The sequence below is a fragment of the Lutra lutra genome, chromosome 3 (assembly GCF_902655055.1).
Source record: "Lutra lutra chromosome 3, mLutLut1.2, whole genome shotgun sequence".
NCBI lineage: Eukaryota > Metazoa > Chordata > Mammalia > Carnivora > Mustelidae > Lutra > Lutra lutra.
Window position 1 is genome coordinate 48,428,519 of NC_062280.1, and position 10,861 is coordinate 48,439,379.

The window sequence follows — 10,861 nt, forward strand, 5'->3', positions numbered from 1 at the left end:
TCTCTCTTTGTACATTGTTTCTAATTGTTTTAACTATTCTAGGCCCTGAGACTTTCTAACACAAAAACAAATTTAAAAAATGACCTTGCTGGGATTTTAACAGGAATTGCATTAAACCTGTAATTTGTATGGGCTGAGTTGACCGTTACTGTGCTGAGTCTCCCAATCTATGAACATTGTATTTCAATGTTCTCCTTTTATTTCTCCTTTTATTTCAATCATCTTAGATTTCATTTATCAGTATTTTGTAAGTTTAAACCTACAGATCTTATGCATATTTAATATACCCAACTAATTTTCTTTGGACAACTTTAAACAGTTTTTAATTTTTAAAAAATATTTTTAGGTTTTGGTTTCAAATTAGTTTTAAAAGTAGTATTCAAAATAGTACCCAAAGAACAAATAATCCAGTCAAGAAATGGGCAGAAGACATGAACAGACATTTCTGCAAAGAAGACATCCAGATGGCCAACAGACACATGAAAAAGTGTTCCACATCACTCGGCATCAGGGAAATACAAATCAAAACCACAATGAGATACCAACTCACTCCAGTCAGAATGGCTAAAATTAACAAGTCAGGAAACAACAGATGTTGGCAAGGATGCAGAGAAAGGGGAACCCTCCTACACTGTTAGTGGGAATGCAAGCTGGTGCAGCCACTCTGGAAAACGGGATGGCAATACCTCAAAAAGTTGAAAATAGAGCTATCCTGTGACCCAGCAATTGCACTACTGGGTATTTACCCTAAAGATGCAAATGTAGTGACCTGAAGGGGCATTTGCACCCAAATATTTATAGCAGCAATGTCCACAATAGCCAAACTGTGGAAAGAACCTAGATGTCCATCAACAGATGAGTGGATAAAGAAGATGTGATATATATCACATCTTCTATATCCATTTATATATATATATATATATATATATATATATATATACACACACACACATATATATATATGTATGTATATCCATATATGATGCAGCCATCAAAAGAAATGAAATCTTACCATATGCAACGAGGTGGATGGAACTAGAGGGTATTATGCTGAGTGAAATAAGTCAATCAGAGAAAAACAATTATCATATCCTGATATGAGGAATTTGAGAGGCAGAGTAGGGGGTTTGGGGGGTAGGGAAGGAAAAAATGAAACAAGATGGGATCAGAGGGGAGACAAACCATAAGAGACTCATAATCTCACAAAATGAACTGAGGGTTGCTGGGGGGGTATGGAGAGGGTGGTTGGGTTATGGACATTGGGGAGGGTATGTGCTATGGTGAGTGCTGTGAAGTGTCTAAGCCTGACAATTCACAGACCTGTACCCCTGGGGCAAATAATACATTATATGTTAATAAAATAATTAATAAAAGAATAGTACTCTTTCCCGTGTTGTAAACACTATCTAGTGTATTTGATGTCAGGTGATTGTGTTATCACAGAGTCATGGTTCATACATGTATAATATCAACAACATTTCCTAAAGAAAATGTTTCTCACATTTGTAATTTTGATGTCTTTTTTTTTAGATTTTATTTATTTATTTGACAGAGATCACAAGTAGGCAGAGAGGCAGGCAGAGAGAGAGGAAGGGAAGCAGGCTCCCTGCTGAGCAGAGAGCTTGATCCTAGGAACCTGGGATCATGACCTGAGCTGAAGGCAGAGGCTTTAACCCACTGAGCCACCCAGGTGCGCCTTGATGACTTCTGATAATATGATTTGGGGTTATAGGTGTCAACCTGATCAAAAGTTGCATGCCTAGAGAACACTTTCATCTATTTCAATTCTCCTGCAGGAAAATGTGCAATTACACCTTCTTAACTAACTCCAAGCCCCTTCTTACCATGGTGTTGCCTTTCAGAAAAACTGAGTGGCAACTAGCAGAAAGACCAAGGAGCAGAAGAAGAAATTCAGCATTTGGTGGTTTTGGGGGACAGAGAGGTGAGGAGTGGATGGGTACTACAAAGCTTCAGGGGCTCACAGGTACGTGAGTCACACCCTTAGAGTGAGGACATAATACAAATAGGCCATTTGTAAAGACATCTGAACCCAAACTCTGCTGGATTGAGATCCTGACACCTGCGAGGCAAAAAAATGTCTTAAAGAGCAGTAAGCATCACCCTAGCAACTCTATGTTTTGTAAATAAATTCTGCCATTCAATAAAAAATTACCTGGCATGTTAATAAGTAGGGCAAAAAGGCAAAAACTGACAGAAAGAAAAAAACAGAAATGGTGGAAATATTGGAGTTACTGAGCAATAATTTAAAATAACAATTATTAGTATGTCTAGGAAAACGTGAAGACTTTTACTGGAGAACTAAAATCTCTAAGAATCTAGTGGAAAATCTGGAAGTAGAAAATATGAGCTTAATGAATGGAACCAAAGCTTACATGGGAGGAGAGAAGCTGTGGGAAATACAGATATTGAGATATGGAGAAAAATAATAGTAAAAGATAAAGGAAAAGAAACACATGGAAGAGTGTGGAATTAAAGTCTTGGTGGAAGAAGGAAAGTACAAAAATGACATTTGAGGAAGTATGGACTTAGATTTTTCCAAAAGTTAAAAAAAAATCAAAGGAATGACAACCAATAATTCAAAAGAAAACTAAAATCTAGGGACAAAGAAATGAAATGTTTAATGTGCTGAAAAAAAATACAAATACTTAAATTAAATTTTAATTTTAATTTTAAAGTTCACAGACACAGAAACTATGGGGTCACAGTCAGAAATTATAACTAACATTGGGGCCACTGCTGTGGACAAGATGGCGGTGACACACTTCCTCCCACTCCACCTGCTGAGCACAATCATAAACTTCAGAAGCATCAGGAGGGATAAGCAGAAGAGAACTCTGAGTGACGCAGTAAAGGTGAACTTGTCAGGAGCTCCATGACTGGAAAGACAATGGCAACAAGCATCTGATGAGTCCCCAACCAACAAAAGAAGAGACACAGGTGTGACATCTCTTGACCCCCCAGCCTAGAAACAGGGTGTCCAGGCGTGATCCAGCAAAATCCTGCCTATGATGCTAGGAGAGCCCAGCAACACCTACTGAAGGTCCTATAGGATACCTGTGGACAGCCAGCGGGTAGGAGAAGTGCACTTCTTTCCTGACAGCCTGGATCCCCACCACCATTCTTAGTAGCAGCACAACACGCACCTAGGAGATCCTCAGTGACTCCTTGGGCCCCATCTGTCCACCTACCTGTATTAAGTGACTGGCCAGGAAGTGATCTTAATTTACACCTGCCAGAGACACCACCCCCAACCCAGAGACACCGGGGCCTGCCCATATACCAGGAGGGCCAACATGGCACCATGACGTACAGGAACATTGCAAACTGGAGGGCTGGGCAGTGGGGGGTGAGCCATAAACAACAGCAACAGTGCCCCTAGCAGTAGTCATGGTGGCGGCCATGTCAGTGACCCCTACATCGTAGTAACAGTGTCTATGGCGGCGGCTGTGCAGGTGATGCAGACATCCTAGTAATGGTGTCTAGGGCGGTGGCCGCGCCCGTGATCATTAAGCATCAGTTTATTTTCATCATCACAAAATGCTTTCTCAAAGAGTGTAAAAATAAATCTACTCAATCCTCTTTGCTCTGTTTTCTCTGAGGCCAAATTAAATTGAATTTTAAAAGTAATGGAATTTTATTAATTAAGCACAAGTACAGACCTAACAAACTTTAGCTTCATTGGTGTAAGACAAGAAAAACACCCCAAAACATATGATTTTTTTGCAAAATGATAAAGGTTCCCATGGGATTCCAACGGCTCCTGTGTGACCTGAGAATCCATCTTGGTGACACTACTTCTTGGCTGACTCAGCCCCCAAACTGACCAGCTGTGGGGGATCTCTCCTCCATCCCATCATATGTTATGGCAATGGTTTATATAGGAATAACTCTGCATGGTGTTTACATTTTCATTAGGTGTGCAGAAAATATATTGCTTAATTATTGAACGAATGCAAAATTTATTTGTGGGCATGCTATTCTTCCATCTGTCCTAATTTCTCCCTCTCCTGCTTGAAGAACACCCCAGAAGATGAATATTACAGACTGGAGAATGCTACAAGTTTTACTGAATTCATGAGAAAAACACCCTAGTCCACTTATAATAGCAATAGTACTCTTAAACCAGGTAATCTCACTGATATGGGACTCACAGATTATTTTTCTATCTACGATTTCTGCCTGGCAGTTGTGAAGGAAATAATAGACAGGTTCTCATCAGGGGAGCTCGATGGGTCCACACACCCTGAGTCTGTACTGCCGAGCCACTTCTCACACTTTAGGTCACAGGTGTCTGCCTTCACAGGTGGTGCTCACTCCTAGACCCACCTTGCACACAGTGCTGTCTCCTGGACAGCCATGTTTTTCATTCTTGTCAACATTTGTTATTTAATCCAATTTATGAAGTTTATCTAATACTTACAATTTATCTAGACACTAGTTTATAGTACATTTTCTGTGAGCCAAAACTTAAAAACAATGCTTAAATATATAATCGACTCATACTATACAACTAAAGATGTACAGCTGATTCTCATTGTTCATGGTAGTTATGTTCTACCAAGTCACCATGAACACCTGAATTAGCAAATATTGAATTATTGCATTCAGTAGGGAAGATAAATATATGTATATTTAACATATATATACACACACACATGCTTGATATAGACATAATAAATGTATATTTATAGTTAAACATCATATATATATATATATATATATATATATATATATCCCACTTTAAGAAGACAAGAAGACCAAAATTTTGGCTATCCACTCTTTTCTTAACAAAATATAATTCAGTAATGGAATACATTAATAGATGAGAATATGCAATAAATAAATGTAGGTAGTATAATGGAATTATCCAACATCTACTTCTTTGTCATATTGAAATTGAAGGTATTGTCAGTGGCTTGAAGCTCATTTAAATTTACCCAAGAGCAAATATGGAGACAAAGGAAAATCCTTCCCTGTAACACCCACATTAGCTTTATTAAATAGTAGGAAGTTTTTCTCAAAATGATGACAATTAATAAAATATGTTTATGCAGCACATGTTTCATCCAAAATATATATATTTTTAAAACTTTGGTTTTTGCATGCATAAATCAATTTATCCATTGTAGTATCTTCAAACAGAATCTGCAAAACATTGTCTTGTAAGGCTATCTTGTTGCTTTAAATGTTGAATTATGAATTCAATAGCCTAAGCTGTTTTCAGACTTAGTCCAACTACTATGAATTTCAATATTATAGCAATAATATTACATCACAAAAGAGGAAGTTGAAAAAGAGGTTGCTATAAAGTAACCCTAATAGCTTCTTTCCATTTGTTCCCATCCTCCTTCCTGAAACACCAAATATATATTGAAATCAATGGCAGATGCTTTATTTTTAAAAATTTAGATTCAGTTTAATTAACATATACCGTATTATTGGTTTCAGAGGTAGAATTCATTGATTTATCAGTCTTATATAACACCCAGCGCTCGTTACATCGAATGCCCTCCCTAATATACATCACCCAGTTACCCCATCCCCTCTACCTCCCCTCCAGTAACCCTCAGTTTGTTTCCTATAGTTAAGAGGCTCTTGGGGTGCCTGGGTGGCTCAGTGGGTTAAGCCTCTGCCTTCAGCTCAGGTCATGATCTCAGGGTCCTGGGATTGAGCCCCGCATCGGGCTCTCTGCTCAGCAGGGAGCCTGCCTCCACCTCTCTCTCTGCCTGCCTCTCTGCCTACTTGTGATCTCTGTATGTCAAATTAAAAAAAAAAAAAAGAGGCTCTTATGGTTTGCCTCCCTCTATGTTTTTTTTATCTTATTTTTCCTTCCCTTTGCCTATGTTCATCTATTTTGTTTCTTAAATTCCAAATATGAGTGAAATCATATGGTATTTGTCTTTCTCTGACTTATTTCACTTAGCATAATAACCTCTAGTTCCATTCATGTCATTGCAAATGACAAGATTTCATTCTTTTTGATTGCCTGATGCTTTAGACAAAAGCACATAAACAGATTTGAGGGAATTATCAGCCTAAAGGTTCAGGTTTTCTATTTCTTCCTGTTTCAGTTTTGGTAATTTGTATGTTTCTAGGAATTTATCCATTCTTCCAGATTGTCTAATTTGTTGGCATATAATATTCTCTTATAATTGTGTTTCTTCAGTGCTGATTGTGACCTCTCCTCTTTCATTCAGTATTTTATTTATTTGGGTCCTTTCTCTTTTCTTTTTGGTAAGTCTGGCTAGGGGTTTATCAATCTTGTTAATTCTTTCAAAGAACCAGCTCCTAGTTTTATTGATATTTTCTACTGTGTTCTTTTTTAATTTCTATATCATTGATCCTTGTTCTAATCTTTATTATTTCTCTTCTGCTGCTGGATTTAGGTTTTATTTGCTGTTCTTATTTCAGCTCCTCTAGGTGTAAGATTAGGTTATCTATTTGAGACTTTTCTTGTTTCTTGAGAAAGGCCTGTATTGCTATATACTTCCCTCTTAGGACCAACTTTGTTGCATCCCAAAGATTCTGAACTGCTATGTTTTCATTTATATTTGCTTCCATGTGTTCTTTTTAAATTCTTCTTTAATATCCTGGTTGACCCAAAAGACTCCACCAAAAAATTGTTAGAACTGATACAGGAATTCAGCAAAGTTGCAGGATATAAAATCAACCTACAGAAGTCTGTTGCATTTCTATACACTAACAATGAAGCAGCAGAAAGAGAAATCAAGGAATCAATCCCATTTACAATTGCACCAAAGAACTAAGCTACATAATAATAAACATAACCAAAGAGGTAAAAATCTATACTCTAAAAACTGCATAACATTTATGAAAGAAATTGAGGAAGACACAAAGAAATGGAAAAGCATGCTTATGGATTGGAAGAACAAATACTGTAAAAATATCTATGCTACACAAAGCAGTCTACACGTTCAATGCAATCCCTATCACGATATCATCAGCATTCTTGCATTGGAAGAATAAACATTGTTAAAATGTCTATACTGCCTAGAGCAATCTATACTTTTAATGCCATTCCGATCAAAATTCCACCGGTATTTTTCAAAGAGCTGGAGCAAATAATCCTAAAATTTGTATGGAATCAGAAGAGACCCCGAATCGCTAAGGAAATGTTGAAAAACAAAAATAAAACTGGCGGCATCACGTTACCAGATTTCAAGCTTTACTACAAAGCCATGATCACCAAGACAGCATGGTACTGGCATAAAAACAGACACATAGACCAGTGGAACAGTGTAGAGAGCCCAGATATGGACCCTCAACTCTATGGTCAAATAATCTTTGACAAAGCAGGAAAAAATATACAGTGGAAAAAAGACAGTCTCTTCAATAAATGGTGCTGGGAAAATTGGACAGCTATATGTAGAAGAATGAAACTCAACCATTCTCTTACACCATACACAAAGATAAACTCGAAATGGATAAAAGACCTCATCATGAGACAGGAATCCATCAGAACCCTAGAGGAGAACATAGGCAGTAACCTCTTCAGTATCAGCCACAGCAACTTCTTTCAAGATATGTCTCCAAAGGCGAAGGAAACAAAAGCAAAAATGAACTTTTGGGACTTCATCAAGATCAAAAGCTTCTGCACCTCAAAGGAAACAGTCAACAAAACAAAGAGGCAACCCACAGAATGGGAGAAGATATTTGCAAATGACAGTACAGACAAAAGGTTGATATCCAGGATCTATAAAGAACTTCTCAAACTCAACACACACAAAACAGATAATCATATCAAAAAATGGGCAGAAGATATGAACAGACACTTCTCCAATGAAGACATACAAATGGCTCTCAGACACATGAAAAAATGTTCATCACCACTAGCCATCAGGGAGATTCAAATTAAAACCACATTGAGATACCACCTTACACCAGTTAGAATGGCCAAAATTAGCAAGACAGGAAACAACGTGTGTTGGAGAGGATGTGGAGAAAGGGGAACCCTCTTACACTGTTGGTGGGAATGCAAGTTGGTGCAGCCACTTTGGAGAACAGTGTGGAGATTCCTCAAGAAATTAAAAATAGAGCTTCCCTATGACCCCACAATTGCACTATTGGGTATTTACCCCAAAGATACAGATGTAGTGAAAAGAAGGGCCATCTCTACCCCAATGTTTATAGCAGCAATGGCCACGGTTGCCAAACTGTGGAAAGAACCAAGATGCCCTTCAATGGACGAATGGATAAGGAAGATGTGGTCCATATACACTATGGAGTATTATGCCTCCATCAGAAAGGATGAATACCCAGCTTTTGTAGCAACATGGACGGGACTGGAAGAGATTATGCTGAGTGAAATAAGTCAAGCAAAGAGAGTCAATTATCATATGGTTTCACTTATTGGTGGAGCATAACAAATAGCATGGAGGACATAGGGAGATGGAGAGGAGAAGGGAGTTGAGGGAAATTGGAAGGGGAGGTGAACCCTGAGAGACTATGGACTCTGAAAAACAACCTGAGGGTTTTGAAGGGGCGGGGGTGGGAGGTTGGGGGAGCCAGGTGCTGGGTATTAAGGAGGGCACGTATTGCATGGAGCACTGGGTGTGGTGCAAAAACAACGAATACTGTTACACTGCAAAGAAATTAAAAAAGAAAAAAAGAAAAAGAAAAGATATCATCAGCATTTTTCCAGAGCTGAAACAAACAGTCCTACAATTTGTATGAAACCAGACAAGACCCCAAATAGCCAAAGGAATGTTGAAAAAGAAAACCAAAGCTGGAGACATCACAATTCTGGATGTCAAGCTGTATTACAAAGTTGTAATCATCAAGACAGTATGGTACTGGCACAAAAGCAAACACATAGATCAGTGAAATAGAGAACGTAGAATAGAGAATAGAGAACCTAGAAATGTACCCTCAACTCTGGTCAACTAATTTTCAACAAAACAGGAAAGAATATCCAATGGAAAAAATACACTTTCTTCAATAAATGGTGTTGGGAAAATTGAACAGCCACATGCAGAAGAATGAAATGGGACCATCCTCTCATACCATACACAAAAACAAGTTCAAAATGGATGAAAGACCTAAATGTGAGACAGGAATCCATCAAAATCCTAGAGGAATATACAGGCAGCAACCTCTTTGACCTTGGCCACAGCAACTTCCTGCTAGACACATCTCCAAAGACAAGGGAAACAAAACAAAAATGAACCATTGGGACTTCATCAAGATAAAAATGCTTTGCACAGCAAAAGAAACAGTCAACAAAACTAAAAGGCAACCTATGGAATGGGAGGAGATATTTTCAAATGACTTATCAGATAAAGGGCTAGTATCCAAAATGTAAAGAATTCATTAAACTCAAAACCCAAGAAATAAAAAATCCATTCAAAAGAATGGCAAAAGACACGAACAGCAGACATACAACAGACATATGAAAAAATGCCCAACATCACTTGAAATCAGGGAAATACAAATAAAAACCACAGTGAGGTACCACCTCACACCAGTCAAAATGGCTAAAATTAACAACCTAGGAAACAACAGATGTTGGCAAAGATGCAGAGATGCAGGAACCCCCTTAAACTGTCACTGGGAATGCAAGCTGGTATAGCCACTCTGGAGAATAGTATGGAGGTTCTTCAGAAAGTTAAAAATAGAACTATCCTTTGAGCTAACAATTTCACTACTAGGTTTCTATCGAAAAGATACAAACATAGTGATTTGAAGGAGCACATGCACTCCAATGTTTATAGCAGCGATGTCCATAATAGTCAAAATATGGAAAGAGCCCAGATGTCCATCAACAGGTGAATGGATAAAGAAGATGTGGTGGTGGTTGTGTGTGTGTGTGTGTGTGTGTGTGTGTATTGCTCAGCCATCAAAAAGCATGAAATCTTAGCATTTGCAATGATTTGGATGGAACTAGAGGGCATTATGATAAATAACAAAAGTCAATCAGAGAAAGACAATTACATGATGTTACTCATATGTGGAAGTTAAAAAACAAGACAGAGGATCATAGGGGAAAGGAGGGAAAAATAAAATCAAAGAGGGATGCAGACCATAGGAGACCCTTAACTATAGGAAACAAACTGAGGGTTGCTAGAGGGAAGATAGGTGGGGGGATAGGGGTAACTGGATGATGGGCATTAAGGAGGGCACTTGATGTAATGAGCACTGGGTGTTACATGCAACTGATGAATCCCTAAACTCTACCTCTGAAACTAATAATATACTATATGTGAACCAAATTGAAATTTAAATTAAAAAATAACATAAAAACAGAGAAGGAGGCAAACCATAAACTATAGGAAACAAACTTGAGGTTTGCTGGAGGGGAGGTGGGTGGACATGATATAGGAAAAACATTAGGGTTTAAAGCCAGTGGCCAAGAAAAAATTATTGAGATGTCTTTGGTGCAAAAAGGTGATTTTATTAAAGCATGGGGACAGGACCCACAGGCAGAAAGACCTGCGCTGGGGTTATGAGTTGGGTCCATTATATATTTTCAAGTTGGGAGGAGGTTAGGGATAGTGTTAGCCCCCCAGGTATTTTGGAAACAAGGTTTCCAGGATCCCAGGGGAGCTAGTTACTATTAGGAAGGTCGTTTTTACTGTTTAGCAAAAACTCAGTAATGAGACCCTTCGTATGTATATCGGTGGGTCATATGCTTGGGGGTGATGGCCAACATATATCCTGGGGTAGAGATAAAGGAAGTTTCCAAAAGAATTTTTATAAGTTAAAGTAGTCTTACGGGATCCTGAGGGTTAGTCTAAGATTGCCTTTTGCCTTTAGCAAAGTATCAACATTGAGACAGTTGAGTCCTTAGAGGAAGGTCACTCTGCCTATTTCAAGGACTTGT